Source organism: Geotrypetes seraphini, chromosome 3 (genome assembly GCF_902459505.1).
Source record: "Geotrypetes seraphini chromosome 3, aGeoSer1.1, whole genome shotgun sequence".
Classification (NCBI taxonomy): domain Eukaryota; kingdom Metazoa; phylum Chordata; class Amphibia; order Gymnophiona; family Dermophiidae; genus Geotrypetes; species Geotrypetes seraphini.
Window position 1 is genome coordinate 223,089,190 of NC_047086.1, and position 17,458 is coordinate 223,106,647.

The 17,458-nt window shown below is 46.8% G+C and overlaps 1 protein-coding gene across 1 annotated transcript in view; it reads right to left on the reverse strand.

The window, feature by feature from the left end:
• The window catches only part of LOC117356575 (autophagy-related protein 101), a 56,149-nt gene that overhangs the window by 21,580 nt on the left and 17,111 nt on the right, over positions 1–17,458 (reverse strand). The window lies entirely within an intron of this gene.

The following is a 17,458-nucleotide window of genomic DNA, read 5'->3' on the forward strand; positions in this document are numbered from 1 at the left end:
GGGTGGTAGACTGATGCACTGGTGGGGCCTGGTCAGGGGCTGGGCTGCACGGATCTTTGTGGAGGTGTATGCAGAGTGGCTGTTGCTTGTGGATCCTGGTTAATTTGGTAACCTGGAATGTGTGTGTGGGGGGGATTAATTCCCTGGTTAAGCGCTCAAAAATTTTACAGCGTCACAAAGTAGATGTGGCGTTCCTTCAACTATATAGAGCATGCAAAACTGAAACAGTGGTGGGTAGGGGAGTGTGTGGCAGCCTCAGCAAAGATGAAACGTAGGGGAGTGGCAATATTGTTCCGTAAGGGTCTTACTGAAAATCTGCAAATTTTGGCTAAGGATGGGGAAGGCAGATATGTGCTCTGTCAGGGGGGGGCGCTTGATCAACGAGTCATGATGTTCTGCTGTGTAGAGGTCTGCACGGGAACGGGGATCGCGGGAATCTCGCGGTTCCCGCAGGAGTCCCGTGGGAATCACCCCTAACCCACGGGACTCCCACGGGGACCTCCCTCTGGCCCACGGGACTCCCACGGGGACCCACCTCTAGCCAACGGGACTCCCACGGGGATGGAAGGCTTTGGAAGCAGGGTTCGTCCGGGGGTTTATAAGTTAATTACCTGAACAGAAAACAAAAAAAGGGTTCCACCAAAGAGATTCCACAAGGAAAACAGCAGCACAAACACAAAAGAAACTGTGGAATTGATGATCCTGTCAGAAGTAATTGCTGCTTTTTATGGGGACGGGCGGGGATGGAGATAATTCCTTGCGGGGATAGGTGGCAACGGAGAGGATCCTGACGGGGACGGGTGGGGATGGAGAGGATCCTGGCGGGGACGGGCGGGGATGGGTGGGATTTCTGTCCCCACGCAACTCTCTGTGTGTGTCTATGCCCCCAATGAATGTGATTCGGAATTTTATGCCAAACTGACACGCTTGCTGTTGACATTCTCTCAGAATTCTTTCATAATTGGGGGGGATTTTAATGCTGTCCGTGATCATTACATTACATTACATTACATTACTGGCTTATATTCCGCCTGTACCTTTCAGTTCTAAGCGGATTACATCAGAACGATAACTGGACATTTCCAGGAAGAGAAATACAAATTACAATTAAGGCGTTAGGTCTAAAGCAATTTTGATGAGTAGATTCTAAGAGGGGGAGAGAGGGGAAAAGGAAGGGATTAGGACGTTTGGGTGAATTTCTTGAATAGTAGGGTCTTGATTTCTTTGCGGAAAGCCTTGAGGTCAGTTGATGCTGTCAGTAGGTTGGTGATGGAGGGGTCCAATTTAGCTGCATGTGTTGCAAGTACGTTGTCATACATCTTTTTGCGTTTAGTTCCTTTAAAAGGGGGGAAGGAGAAAGGGGATTGGGTTCTCCTCTGTCTGGTTGAGAGGTTCCTGTTTAGACGGTTGTTTAGGTGGGTGGGTGCCGTTCCGTTTAAGGTTTTGAATAACATACAGTATAGTTTGAATTGGATGCGGGCTTGTATTGGAAGCCAGTGTGAGTCTAGGAAGGCGTTGGTGATGTGGTCAAATTTTCCAAGGGAATAGATCATTCTGAGGGCAGTGTTCTGCACGGTCTGTAGTTGTTTTATTAGGTAGGTAGGACAAGAAAGGTAGAGGATATTGCAGTAATCCAATAGGCTTAGGACTAGGTATTGAACTATGAGTCTGAATTGTTCTTTTTCAAAGAATTTTCTGATTTTGTGAAGGTTGCGCATGGTGAAGAAAGCTTTTTGTGTGATTTTGTTGATTTGCACCTGAAGAGTGCAACCTCTGTCTACTGTTACTCCAAGGAGTTTGAGAGTGGGTTGTAGGGGATATTTGGTGGTTTTTATTTCTAGCTCAGTTATAGAAGGGGTTTTGTCCTTTTCAAGCAGAAATTTAGTTTTATCTGGGTTGAGCTTCAGTTTATGTTCTGTCATCCATTTTTCCACTGCTTCTAGAGTTTTTTCCAGGGTGCCTGATTTGGTGGGGTCTTGTGTGTCAAAGGGGAAGAGTATGGTGATATCGTCTGCATAGCTGAATGAAGTTACTTTGAGTTTGTCTAACAGGGTACCGAGGGAGGAAATGTAAAGATTGAAGAGCATGGGTGACAGTGGGGAACCTTGGGGTACTCCGCAGGGATTGGTCCAAGGCTCCGATATAAGATCCTTTGTTTTTACTCTGTATGTTCTTGTTTTAAGGAATCCTTGAAACCAGTTGTATACTTCGCCTGAGATCCCTATTGCTTCTAATATCTGAAGAAGTATGGTGTGGTCGACCAGGTCGAATGCGGCAGAGAGGTCGAGTTGAATTATCAGCATCCTTCTTCCTTTGCTAAGGTGCTGTCTGGCTATATCTAGAAGGGAAGCTAGCAGTGTCTCGGTGCTGTGGTTAGATCTGAACCCCGATTGAGTTGGGTGGAGTAGGTTGTGGTCTTCAAGGTAGTTGGTGAGGTATTTGGCAACCAGACCTTCTATTAGTTTAACATATAATGGAATTGAGGCGATGGGTCTGTAGTTGGAGGGGGTGTCTATTGGTCCTTTGGGATCTTTCAGTATTGGGGTGATTATGATTTCCCCTAGGTCTTGTGGGAATTGGCCTTCCGTGAGAGTTGTTTGAATCCATTGCAAGAGGCATGCTCTAAATTTGGGGGATGCGTTTGTCAGTAGATATGACGGGCAGTTGTTCAGGTCGCATGACGCTCGACTGTATTTTCTGTAGAGTCTGTTCATGTCTAGCCATTGCACCTTTGTAAAGTTAGACCAGTGCCTGTCAGCTGCAGTGGCTTCATCTGTTGTAGGGTTTATTATGATCTCGTCTAGGAGGGACGGTGAGTTGTTGAAGGAGGCTCTAATATTGGCGATCTTATTCTTGAAATGGTCCGCTAGTTGGGTGGCCGTTGGAGGGTGGATTCCTTGAGTGGTTAGGAATGGTTGAGTGTCGGTGAGGTTCTTCACAAGTTGGAAGAGTTTCTTTGTGTCTAAGGATTCTGTGCCTATTAGTTTGGAGTAATAAGCTCTTCGTTTTTCCTTAAGTTTGATCTTGTATTGTTTTATTAGGTTTCTCCAAGCTACTTTGGTTGGTTCTTGGTTCTTTTTTTGCCATGCTCTTTCGAGTTGTCTGCAGTGTCTCTTTAGTTGAAGAAGTTCTGTGTCGAACCATTTGTCTGAAGATCTGCAGAGTTTGTGTTTTGTCTTTTCTGGGGCTAGACCGTTCAAGGTTGTTTCGCTCAGCGAGCGCCACTGGTGAATGAATACATCGTGGTCTATGGAGACGATTAATGGGTCTACTGTGGTCCAGAATGTAGAAGGGTCGATTTTTGGTCAGGTTTTGAAGGAGGTTTTGTGGGTTTTGTGCTTGTTTGTGCTTTGAGTCCAGTTGATGTTGAAGGTGAATTTGAAGTGGTCAGACCAGAGGGAGGGGTGCCAGGCCCCATTGGAGATATGAATGTTCAGTGCGTGGGGGTGTTGTGACATGTAGGCTGCAATATCAAGTTGGTGGCCTTTTTCATGTGTGGGTTGAGGATATAGAATTTGGTAAGAGAGTGCGTTGAGGTATGAAATTATGCCAGAAGCTTGTTTGGAGGAGGTGTCTTCTAGGTGGAGATTTATGTCTCCGAGGAGCAGGTTGTGTGTTGAGGTTAATGAGTTCCGGAAGATGAAATCTTCAAGATCGTGTTTTGTGGTGTTCCATTTTCCTGGAGCTATGCAGCAGAGGATGCAGGTAAGGGTGTTTTTGAGTGAGTTACTGGAAATTTGGACGGCAAGCAGGTCTGATTGTGGGGTGGAGTGTTTGTCTAGGACAGTGATGGTAAGGTTGTTTTTTACTAGGATGGCCAAACCGCCCCCTCGCTTTTTTTCTCGGCAGACTAATTCAAGTTTGTATCCCTTGGGGCAAAATTCTGTAATGCTTGGGTCCGAGTAGGAGGATAGCCAGGTTTCGGATAGGAAAAGGCAGCCTAGCTGTTCATTAACTATCCAGTCTTTTATTAGGTCTGTCTTTGGGTTGATTGATCTTATGTTCATGTATGCACAGGGGATTGAGAAAAGATGTTTGTGGTAGTTGGGGCTAATCTGTGGGTGAAGGAGGTTCTTGGGTGTATGGGGGAGTTTATGACCCAACTTCTTTGTGTTGGGGGGTGGTTTTCGTCCCCAAGTGGGTGATCCCCGCCTGGATTGTACTGGGGCAGTTGGGGCCTCTCGTCAGGCAGGGGAGAGGGAGCTGCGAAAATTTAATGACAACTTAGAATTACATGATGCCTGGAGGGTGTTGCATGGAGATGAAAAGGATTTAACACACTTGTCCCGAGCGCATGGTACTCAATCCTACATTGATTATATATGGGTGACGTTCCAGGGCGTTGAGATGGCAGATATTGGACCGTATACTGTTTCGGACCACGCATGGGTTAGTGTGCAGTGGCGGGGGGGACGGGGGGACTCAGAAGGCATGGTGTTGGGTACTTCCCTTAGCGCTGTATGGAGACATGAATTATCAGGAGAGGCTGGTGGCCTCTTGAAAAGATTATAAGCGGCTTAATGCCCATGCGGAAGAGGATCCTATCCTCTTCTGGGAAGCAGCAAAGGCAGTGTTGCAGGGGGATACCTTAAGTTACAGTAGTCATGTTAAGAAGGCCTGGGACCGGGAAATTCTGTACCTTCTTTCGATGTGAATCGCCTAGAAGTCATCTGACTATGGTGGTATAGAAAATTAAAGTTATTATTATTAAGGTTTACACATTATCCCAGGACAAGCAGGCAGGTATTCTCACTAATGGGGCTCCGTTGGATCACGTCACCCATTAGTTCTCACTAATGGGTGACGTGATTCAACAGAGCCCCGATGCGGACGCCTCACTAGCAGTCTTGCTTGAAGAAACTCGAAGTTTTGAGTCGCCCGCACCGCACATGCGCGAGTGCCTTCCCGCCCATCACAGGGCGCGTCTCCTCAGTTCTTACTTTTCCGCGGAACCGAGAAGTCCGTCTTCGACTCTGTGCGTGAAGTATTTTCACTTGTGCCTTCTGAAGTCCGCGGTTTTGGGTTATTTTTCTCTTAATCGCTGATTTTCGTCGTACTTTTATTGTTTTAAAAAAAAAAAAATTTCTTCCATCCATTTGACCGGGCAGACCACATGGCCGCAGCCCTGCGGCTTCGATCTTGTGGCGGAGCTTTTCTGACCTATGTCTGCTACCAGTTTTAAAAAGTGTTCCAAGTGCCAGCACGCGATTTCACTGACGGACCCTCATCGACGCTGTCTTTGGTGTCTCGGGCCTTATCACTTCCGAAATTGTGCTGGCCTTGCTCAACACTTACTGCCCGTGCTTTCAAGCGTCGTTGCATCTTGTGGGAGCAGCTATACAGCATGGAGTCTTCGAGGGAGTTTTCGTCATCGAAGGGCCCTTCACCATTGGCCTCTCCCGAAGCTCCCCAGGCTTTCACATTTTCTCCTAGCCTCATCAAAACCGGCATTGTTTGTACCGGCTCTGTCTTCGACGCAGGCTGTGGTGCCTTCCTCTGTCTCTTCAGGTCAGATAGCACAGCAGCACATTCCCCTGGTGGTGCTTAAAGTACCCAAGGCTTCTAAGTCCAAGCACTCTCACACTGCCTCGAGGGAGCACGAAGCCCGTGCAAGTGGTCCCGTTGGTGACGTAGATCCATCCTTACCGGCTTCGTTCCAGACCTTACTTGAGAAGCAATTCATTCAGCTCTTTACCACGATGGGGCTGAAGCTTCTCTCTCAAATCTAGCCTGGGCACGTGGAGGCCTCCTGCGAGGTCGAGCCGCCTCCAGTGCCTCAGCCGTACGCACACTCTCTACAGGGAGCAGAGTCTCTGCGAGTGTCTGGTCTGGCATCGTTGCATGCATTGCAAGGAGCAGAGTCTTTGCCCATGCCTCCATTGGAACCGATTCACTCGAGGCAAGGAGTAGAGTCTTTGCGAGTGCCTCCATTGGAACCGATTCACTCGATGCAAGGGCTCGAGTCTTTGCGAGTGCCTCGTGGTTCTTCCAATCAACCACCTCTGCTTCGATCCACCGCTTCCAGCCCCATACACTCTCTGGGGGCCTCAGCGAAGACACATTCGCCTTGTTTGTCGAGGCCTGCTTTGAGGCACAGCTCGCATCATCGATCGAGGCATTCTTCGAAGCACTCCTCCAGGCATGCCTCGCCTCATCGGAAGCAGCCTTTTCTTCAGTATTCTCCACTATCTTCTTCGCCTCCTCCGATGCCGGATCTCGAGGACACGGTGGGGTCTTTTTCTCCGGCTCGATCCCCGTCCTCATTGGATCAGAGGCCTCGACGTCCTTGAGTCCCTCTCAAGGCCCTGCTTTGGCTGACCAGCTGTCTTTATCTTCTTTTCTCCGTTAAATAGCAGCTGATTTGGACATTCAGCTGGACACTGGGTCCAAATTCTCAAAGGAGTATCTAAAGACAATGCATCTCCCTCAACCTCCTGCTGAATCCCTCAAGTTTCCTCTTCATAAGTTGCTGGATCAGACCTTTGTCCGCTGTCTGGAGACTCCCTATTCCATCCCCGCTGTTCCGGGAAAATTGGATGCCAGATACCGCATGGTTCATAATAAGGGGTTTGATGGTGCCCAGCTCTCACATCAATCCCTTTTGGTGGAGTCTTCAATGAAGCGGTCTCACCCCTCCCAGGTATATGCCCTGTTCCACCTGGCAGGGAGGGCAAGACGATGGACAGGTTTGTCAGGCGAATTACCAGAACTCTATGATGACATCCAGAGTTCTCAACTACAATTTTCATTTTATTACCTATTTTGAGTTTTTCCTGTCCGTCCTCCCCAAGTTTATGGCCTACTTGGATCCTCGGGCCCATTTTGAATTCCAAGAAGTTCTAGCCTCATTGTCCCAACTCCGGTTGCAACTGATGCAGTCCTCATACGATGCCTTTGAGTTGTCTGCTCGGGCTACTGCTTGCTCGGTAGCCATGCGACGGCTTGCGTGGCTCCGGTCCATCGACATGGATTCCATTCTGCAGGACAGGCTGGCTAATGTCCCGTGTGCTGGTACTGACCTCTTCGATGAGTCCATTGAGGCGGCAACCAAGAAGCTTTCAGACCACGAGAAGTCTTTCCAATCAATTCTCCATCCGAAGTCCAAGCCAGCTCCTCCTCATCCTTCACACCCGCCTTTGATCTACCAGCAGCGTTTCCCACCTAAACAGGTTCCTGCCATCCATCAGCATCCACAGAAGCAGCAACAGAAGCCTCAGCCATCTGCTGTCCCCAAGGCTCCTCAGCCTTTTTGACTGTCTCTCTCAAAGCATAATGTTAGTTGTTCTGCCTTTCCCCCTATCGGAGGTCGTCTCCATCATTTTTACTACCGATGGACAACTATTACCACCGACCTCTGGGTCCTTTCCATCGTCAGGGAGGGATACTCTCTTCAGTTCCATCAAGTTCCTCCGGAACAGCCTCCAAGAGAGTATCTTTCCTCCTCTGCCCAGACCATCCTTCTTCTTCAGGAAGCTCAGGCTTTACTGCAGCTCCGGGCTGTCGAGCCGGTTCCTTTGGCTCAACAGAACAAGGGTTTTTACTCTCGGTACTTCCTTGTTCCGAAGAAGACAGGCAATCTGCGTCCTATTTTGGATCTCAGAGTGCTCAACAAATATCTGGTCAAAGAAAAGTTTCGCATGCTGACCCTGGCATCTCTGTATCCCCTCCTCGAGCAGAACGACTGGTTATGCTCTCTGGATCTCAAGGAGGCCTACACTCACATTCCCATCCATCCTTCCTCCCGTCAATACCTCAGATTTCGGGTGGGACATCTTCATCTTCAATACCGAGTGCTCCCTTTCGGCCTGGCATCGTCACCCAGAGTCTTCACCAAGTGTCTGGTTGTGGTGGCCGCAGCGCTCAGGAACCGTGGTCTTCAGGTGTTTCCCTACCTGGACGACTGGCTCATAAAGGATTCCACATCTCTGGGAGTCGTCCTGGCGACTCAGCGCACTATCTGGTTCCTGCAGAGTCTGGGATTCGAGATCAACTTTCCAAAATCACATCTGCAACCTTCTCAGACTCTTCCCTTCATCGGAGCTGTTCTAGATACTATCCAACTCAGAGCGTTCCTCCCTCAACAATGTCTGGAAGCTCTTCTTTGTCTTTGTCATTCAGTGTCCTCTCGCCCGTCCATCTCGGCGAGACTCATGATGGTTCTTTTGGGCCACATGGCCTCTACAGTACACGTGACTCCTTTTGCCAGACTTCACCTCAGAATTCCTCAGTGGACCCTGGCATCTCAATGGTCGCAGGTTTCCAACCATCTGACTCGTCACATCCAGGTCACTCCTGCTCTGACACAGTCTCTTCGCTGGTGGATGCTCTCTTCCAATCTATCCAGAGGCTTACTGTTTCACACCCCCCCCCCCCACCAGAAGGTTCTCACAACCGACTCTTCAACTTATGCTTGGGGGGCTCATCTGGATGGTCTCCACACTCAAGGCTATTGGACCAGTACAGACCGCCAGTGCCACATCAATCTCCTGGAGCTCAGGGCGATTTTCAATGCTCTCAATGCTTTTCAACATCTGCTTCACGACTGTGCTGTCCTCATTCGCACAGACAGCCAAGTCGCCATGTATTATGTCAACAAACAGGGAGGCACGGGATCGGCCTCCCTCTGTCAGGAAGCTCTGAAAGTTTGGGATTGGGCAATTCGCCACAAAGCCTTCCTCAAAGCTGTCTACATTCAGGGGGCGGACAATGCCTTACCGGACAACTTGAGTCGTTTCTGCAGCCTCACGAGTGGACTCTCCATTCCACGCCCCTTCATCACATTCTCTCTGTGGGGAATGCCTCAGATAGACCTCTTTGCAGCCCCCCACAACTTCAAGCTGCCTCAGTTCTGCTCCTGGATCTACACCCCTCATCGCCTCGAGGCAGATGCTTTTCTTCTGGACTGGACGAATCTCTTTCTATATGCGTTTCCTCCATTTCCTCTCATTCAAAAGACTCTAGTCAAGCTGAAGTCCGACCATGCCACCATGATTCTGATTGCTCCTCGGTGGCCCAGACAACCTTGGTACTCCCTTCTACTTCAACTCAGCAGCAGGGAGCCATACCCTCTACCAGTTTTTCCATCTCTGCTTACACAGTATCAGGGATCTCTGCTTCATCCCAACCTGCAGTCTCTCCACCTGACAGCTTGGTTCCTCTCAACGTAACTCCTCTCCAGTTTTTGCAAGCTGTGAGAGATGTTTTGGAAGCTTCACGGAAGCCTGCTACTAGACAATGCTATCACCAAAAGTGGATTAGATTTTCTACTTGGTGTTTTTCTCATCATCAGGAGCCTCAACATTCCTCCTTATTTTCAGTTTTGGACTACCTTTTGCACCTTTCTCATTCTGGCCGCTTAGTGCAATTGCTGCTTTCCATCAGCCGCTTCAAGGGAAACCTCTCTCTGCTCATCCTGTGGTTTCCAGATTCATGAAAGGACTTTTCCATGTCAATCCTCCTCTCAAACCACCTCCAGTGGTTTGGAACCTCAATGTTGTCCTTTCTCAGCTTATGAAACCTCCATTTGAACCTATTGACAAGGCTCATCTGAAGTACCTCACTTGGAAAGTGGTGTTTCTCATTGGCCTCACTTCTGCTCGTCGAGTCAGTGAGCTTCAAGCATTGGCTGCGGATCCACCTTTTTCAGTGTTCAATCATGACAAGGTGGTTCTTCGCACTTATCCTAAATTCCTTCCTAAAGTTGTCTCGGAATTTCATCTCAATCAATCCATTGTTCTTCCAGTGTTTTTTCCAAAGCCTCATTCTCATCCTGGAGAATCAGCTCTTCATACTCTGGACTGTAAGTGTGTTTTGGCTTTCTATCTGGAACACACCAAACCTCACAGAACTGCTCCTCAACTTTTCATCTCCTGTGATCCAAACAAGTTGGGACGTCCTATCTCTAAGCGTACCATCTCCAACTGGATGGCGGCTTGTATCTCTTTCTGCTATGCTCAGGCTGGATTACCCTTCCCAGTAAAGTCACAGCCCATAAGGTCAGAGCAATGGCAGCCTCTGTAGCTTTCCTCAGATCGACACTGATTAAGGAGATTTGTAAAGCTGCCACTTGGTCCTCGGTTCATACCTTCACTTCTCATTATTGTCTGGATTCTTTCTCCAGACGGGATGGACAGTTTGGCCAAACAGTATTGCAAAATTTATTCTCCTAAATTGCTAACATTCCCACCATCCCATTCTGGTTAGCTTGGAGGTCACCCATTAGTGAGAATACCTGCCTGCTTGTCCTGGGATAAAGCACAGTTACTTACCATAACAGTTGTTATCCAGGGACAGCAGGCAGCTATTTTCACATCCCACCCACCTCTCCTTGGTTGGCTTCTCTGCTAGCTATCTGAACTGAGGAGACAAGCCCTGTGCTGGGCGGGAAGGCACTCGCGCATGCGGAGTGCGGGCGACTCAAAACTTCGAGTTTCTTCAAGCAAGACTGCTTGTGAGGTATCCGCATCGGGGCTCCATTGGATCATGTCACCCATTAGTGAGAACTAATGGGTGACGTGATCCAACAGAGCCCCATTAGTGAGAATAGCTCCCTGCTATCCCTGGATAACAACTGTTACTGTAAGTAACTGTGCTTTTCGGTCCAGGTCACTATTTCTGGGTTCAGTGGGAGGTGGATGATAAGAACATAAGAAGTTGCCTCCGCAGAGGTCCATCTCGCCCAGCGGTCTGCTCCCGCGGCGGCCCATCAGGCCTATTGCCTGATCAGTGGTCCCTGACTATTCCTATAACTTGCCTCTCACTCCTATCCCTATAACCTACCTCTACTCCTATCTGTACCCCTCAATCCCTTTGTCCTCTAGGAACCTATCCAAACCTTCTTTGAAGCCCTGCAACGTGCTCCTGCCTATCACAGCCTCCGGAAGCGCGTTCCATGTATCCACCACCCTCTGGGTGAAAAAGAACTTCCTAGCGTTGGGCCCTGGTTCATGTTGTTGTGTTCTTGGAACTAAGTCTGTTGGGGAATATGGTAGGTAGGAGACGTGTATTATATCCCAATGGACAACAAAATGTTGATGACTGTTCTTATGTTGTGGATATTGTTCCTGTGTTTTTTTCTTGATTTTGATATTATCTGTTTGCTTCTGTTGATCTGTGGATTTCATCAATAAAATTGTTTGAACATAAACCCAAATTAAAACACTTAAGTACCAGTAGGTGTAATCCACATCAGTATTCTTGAACCTTTTTACACCTATGGACCAGCGGAAACAAAATAATTATTTCGTGGACCGGTAAACCACTAAGACTGAAATTTTTTTTAAAAAACCATCACTGCCTCATCCCCACGAGCTCTGTCCCGAAAACCATCTGATCCCATCCGAACAAGCCTCAAATAGTTATGATTTTATATTGAACATATTTTATTAAAGTATAAAAAGAAACAATATTCTGTACAGGGCAAGGATCAACAAAACCCCCGTTTCTCCCCCCTTCACATATATCCCCTCTACTATTAAGAAAACTGAATAAGCCAAATTATTACAGAATGGAGGAGTGTGTGGCGCAATGGTTGGATCTACAGCCTCAGCACCCTGGGGTTGTGGGTTCAAACCCTGTGCTGCTCCTTGTGACCCTGGGCAAGTCACTTAATCCTCCCTAGCCCCAGGTACGTTAGATAGATTGTGAGCCCACCGGGACAGAGAGGGAAAATGCTTGAGTACCTGATTGTAAAAACCGCTTAGATAACCTTGATAGGCGGTATATAAAATCCTAATAAACTTGAAACTTGAATGCTACAAATATATCATGCTAACAGAATACCACACACACATGGCAGGAATGGTGTTAGGGGGAGTGCAACTAGGGCAACTGCCCCTGGTCAGAGAGCCCTAAGCCAGCTGGAAGCTAAAGAAGAAGCACTGTCTGGGCTTTGCACTCCCTAGTTATGTCTAACATCAGCTCTAGCAGGATACATATTTCAAATCTGATATATTCTGATCACAAGATAGAAAAATTATTTTTTCTACCTTTTGTCATCTCTGGTTTCTGTTTTCATCATCTTTTCACTCTCTTCAATCCAGCATCTGCCCCTTCCATCCACTGTCTGCCCTCTCCCCCTTCCATATGGTATCTGCCTTCTTTCTATGCCCCTCTCTCCTTTTTACATGATTCATTCTGCTCTCTTCATTTTTCTCTCTCCTACACCAGGTCTAGCATCTTTGTCCCTCTCTCTCCTTATTTCTCATCTGACCCCCTTCCCAGCATCAATCTCTCTCTACTTTCTCATTCCTCTGTCTCTCCCCTTTTCCTCATCTGATCTTTCCATTCCATCCTGACTCCTTCCCCTCCTCTAAGCTCCTTGCCAGCTGTTTTCTTCCAATTTTCCTCCTCCCCTGTCCAGTAGTACCCCTTCTCCCTTTCCTCTTCCCCTTATCCAACAGTAACTCTCCTCCCTTCTCCCCTGTCAGCAGTACCCCCCTTCCCCTCCCCCTCCATTGTCCAGGAGTACCCCTTCTCCCTTTTCTCACCAAGAAATGTTTCCTCTTTTTAAGCTAGCAGCAGCTCTGGGTGCTTTTAACTGCGGCACACAGCTGGCCATAAGCAGTAGTTTAGCCGCAGTTTCATGAGGCAGCCCTGGGGCCTTTGGAAGGCCGGCCTACAATGCCGCTGCTGATCTGGGGGTGCGAAGACAAAGGCAGGAGTAGGAGGCATATGCATCAGGAGTCCCAGCTTAGTGACAGCAACAGAAAGTTGTATGCCAGCCAACGCTGGCACCGTTTGTTATGGCAGGGCCCTGAATCCTTCATGGACTGGCAAGATTTTTTTGCAGATCGGCAGTTGAAGAACATTGATCTAGGTGACTACTGGCACCTAACTTTTGGCAACTTTTTGAGAATCTGACCCAAAATGCCACAGATATCTGGCTCCATACAAACCCTGTAATGTTCCTCTTTCACCATATCTGGATACATTTTGTCATTCTCTTCTGCCTTTAACATGACCCTCACCGGTGGGGGGGGGGGGGGCAATCGATCAGGAAGTGCTGCACAGGGGGATAGGAGGGAGGAATGGAAATCCCTTTTCCTGCGCAGAATCTTGCCTCACTGGCAATGTTGGCATCAAATCTCATGTCACAGTACCAGCAGCAATTCCCAAGTGCTGCCTGTCACTGACCCAAAGTCTCTTCACAGGAGGGAGGGGGGGGGAGACCTCCAGTTTAGCAGCAGGCAGCATGTGAGACACTGCTGATACTACAATCTGAGGAAGCAAACCTTGAAGCACAGGGGAGGAAAGGAAAGTTGGTGGCACAGGGGGGAAAGGAAGGAAAGAAAAAACTTGCAGAACTTGCTAATTTTGTGTGCAGAATTTTGAATTTTTTGCAGAGAACTCTGCCAAGAGCAAACAAGAAGTAGAAAGGGGTGAAAAAGGAGATATCTTGCATATGGTGGAGGGGAGTCAGACATGCATGGTTAAGAAAGAAAAATGTTGAACATAAGGAGGAGGGCAGGGAGAGACAGTGTATGGAGAGAGAAAGAAATGTTGCTCGTAATTGAGGGGAACAAGGAAGAGATGCTGCATTGAGGAGGAAAGGTTTGACCCAGGGCACAAGCAGGGAGAGTGAAATAGATGGTTAGAAAGTGGGAAACCAAATTTGCTTACCTGTTACAGGTGTACTCCGTGACAGCAGGGGAATGCAGTCACATTTGTTGGTGAAGTCCTGACAGCCTGTGTGCTGATGCTCTCCCCTAGCAAATATCTTGAATGGGGATGGATTTCAAATTCACTATTGAATGAACTGTAGCTCGCACTTTGAGTCCTAATTGAACCAGATGGTTGTAGGTTTGTTCTTGAGTAGCAAAAATTGATGCATTGTGCTATCCAAGAGGAAAGATCTCTTTTTGATGCTGGTTTTCTCTGGTAGCTGGATTGTTCGAAATGAATAGTTGGTTTGTGTGATATAACTGATCAGTTGCTTTGAGATAAATAGTAATGTCTTGTGCATGTGGAGAGATTGCTCTGCTGTAATGAAGAGGGAAAAAACGATGGTAAAATTATAGTTTGGTTTAGATGAAAATCTGACAATTTTAGGAAGGAAATTTGGATAAGTGTAATTGTTTTTTTATTATTATTAATTTAACATATTACAAGATATACCCTTGTCAAAGCAACACAGTGAGTTCTAAAATGAAGGAAAAGAACACATGTATACACTTCCTTAAACCACAATTTAAGTGGGAGAGCGTAGTTTGTACCAATTAAATAAGGAATATAAAGTATTATGAACAATACGCTCTTAGCATTATAATCCCTACTCTAACCACTTAGACTATAAGTGGTATATAAATGTTTAAATAAAAATATATAACCAGTCAGCTAATGCTCAAGCAATTTTTTTAAATCCAAAAATGGCTCTTAATTGCTCTGGAATAAAATAGATCTCATTTCCTGATGCATTGTAAGAAACTGTTTTCGCCTCTCTTGAGGAACTTTAGTTACATCAGGATACCCCCAAAAATAGTTTCAGAGGAATGTTGGAAATAGTCTGAGTGTTCAAGTCCTGCTCAAAAACAAAGGAAACCAACAAAGTAGCCCTAACAGATGAATCAGTCACAGACTTCTAAAACAGCTGAAATGTTATTTAAATCCATTTGAATAGTCTGGGGGTTATTACCATTTATTTCTCCTTAGAGGTATAAGTTCTGAGGAATATTTCTTTAATCATTTCTAATGGAGAAATTCCAAGGGTTTTGGGGAAAATTTAAAATGTAGTCTGCGATTGTAATTCTCAATTTTCCTCTGTAATGCAGCATTATCAGTTAGCGTGAATATTTTAAATTCCTGAAGAGAAGATACCTCTGACTGAATCTGTGTAATCATGGTCTTAAAATCTGAATTACTCTGCTCAAAAGATTTAACTAAGTCATCCATTTTCCTTCCCAGAGCTTTTACCTCTCCGGATGTCTTGGTTGCAGCAGTATTGAGTTTCTGAAGCAAAGTCCAAATTGCTTCCAGCATGACCTCCTTGTGTGGTTCATCCACCTCGGTTCTCAATTCCATCGCTCAAACGCTTCCATTCTTGGATCCCTCTTTAGGCAATTCATTAGTTGCAAGTTCAGCAACTCCACTGAATGTAGTTGCTGCTGGACAAGGAGAAATCACTGCCGTCTCATGCCCCAGCAAGGAAGCAGCTACTCCTTCCTCATTAGGTAGGTTCCAATGGTGAATTTCTCTATTGTTTGCTGCATAAGAGGCAGCGACCTTCACTACACCTTGGATAGAGATTCCCAATTGCTGTTGCCTATTTCAACTCTACTATCAAAATGGTTGAGATGACCTCTTGCAGCAGTTACATGAGACTATAACTAAAAGTCACGCAATTTTGTTTTAATGTATGCATTTTTATACATAGAAACATAGAAGATGATGGCAGAAAAGGGCTACAGCCCATCAAGTCTGCCCACTCTGCTTACCCACCCCCTGTCTATGCCCTAATGACCCAATTTCTTTAACTTGACCCTCGTAGGGATCCCACATGGGTATCCCATTTATTCTTAAAGTCTGGCACGCTGTCTGCCTCGATCACCTGCACTGGAAGCTTGTTCCAATGATCAACCACTCTCTCTGTGAAGAAATACTTTCTGGTGTCACCATGAAATTTTCCGCCCCTGAGTTTGAGCGGGTGCCCTCTTGTGGCCGAGGGTCCATTGAGAAAGAAAATATCATCTTCCACTTCGACACGTCCCGTGAGGTACTTAAATGTTTTGATCATGTCTCTCCTCTCCCTACATTCCTCAAGAGTGTAGAGCTGCAATTTGTTCAGTCTCTCTTCGTACGAGAGACCCTTGAGCCCCGAGATCATCCTGGTGGCCGTCCGTTGAACCGATTCAATTCTGCGCACATCTTTACTGTAATGTGGCCTCCAGAATTGCACACAGTACTCCAGATGAGGTCTCACCATGGCCCTGTACAACGGCATTATGACTTCTGGCTTTCGGCTGACGAAACTTCTATTGATACAACCCAATATCTGCCTTGCCTTAGATGAAGCCTTCTCCACTTGATTGGCAGTTTTCATGTCTGCACTGATGATTACTCCTAAATCTCGTTCTGCTGAAGTCCTAGTTAAAGTTTCTCCGTTCAAGAAGTACGTCCTGCATGGATTTCCGCTTCCGAGGTGCATGACCTTACATTTCTTAGCATTGAAGCCTAGCTGCCAGGTTGAGGACCAACTTTCCAATGTAAGCAGGTCCTGCGCCATATAATTCTGTAAACTGCATTCACTTACTATATTACATAGTTTGGCGTCATCAGCGAATAGTGTTATTTTACCTTGAAGCCCTTGAGTCAGATCCCCTATGAATATGTTGAAAAGGAGTGGACCCAGGACCGAGCCCTGCGGCACTCCACTGGTCACCTCTGATGTTTTAGAGAGGGTACCATTAACCACCACCCTCTGAAGTCTGCCACTCAGCCAATCATTGACCCATGCAGTTAGTGTCTCTCCTAACCCCATCGATTCCATCTTGCTTAGCAGCCTGCGGTGTGGGACACTGTCAAAAGCTTTACTGAAGTCCAGGTACACGACGTCCAAAGACTCTCCCAAGTCCAACTTTCTTGTTACCCAGTCAAAGAAGCTGATGAGATTGGATTGGCAGGACCTACCCTTGGTGAATCCATACTGACTGGGATCCCGAAGATTCCCTTCATTCAAGATCGTGTCCAATTTGCTTTTAATTAGTGTTTCCATGAGTTTGCACACTATTGATGTGAGACTCACCGGTCTATAATTCGCAGCCTCTGCCCTGCAACCCTTTTTATGCAGAGGAACGACATTAACTAATTTCCAGTCCAGGGGAACTTTCCCCTTACTTAGGGAGAGATTGAATAGCTCAGCCAACGGTTTCGCCAGGACATCACTCAATTCTCTGAGCACTCTTGGGTGCAAATTGTCTGGTCCCATGGCTTTGTTCACCTTGAGTCTTGCCAGTTCACTGTAAACTTCACCTGGTGTGAACTCAAAATTCTGAAACGGGTCTTCTGTGCTTTGTGTTGCCTTCAACTGCGGACCGTGTCCCGGTGCCTCACAGGTGAAGACTGAGCAGAAGTATTCATTCAGTAGTTCGGCTTTATCGGAATCTGCTTCCACGTAACTTCCGTCCGGTCTTCTAAGGCGTACTATCCCGCCTGTGTTCCTTTTTCTGTCACTAATATACCTGAAGAAGGATTTGTCCCCCTTTTTAATGTTTTTTGCCAGAATTTCTTCCATTCGAAGTTTTGCCTCCCTAACTGCCATTTTGACCGCTGTAGACCTGGTCCTATATTCTACCTTTACCTCTTTTCTCCGTGCGCTTGTAGGAGAGAAACGCTTTTTTCTTCTCCTTAATGAGGTGCGAGATCTCCGCGGTGAACCATTGGGTTTATTGTTTCTTTGTCGTTTATTTACTGATTTTATGAAGCGGCTAGTTGCTTCATGTATGGTTGATTTCAGTGTTAACCA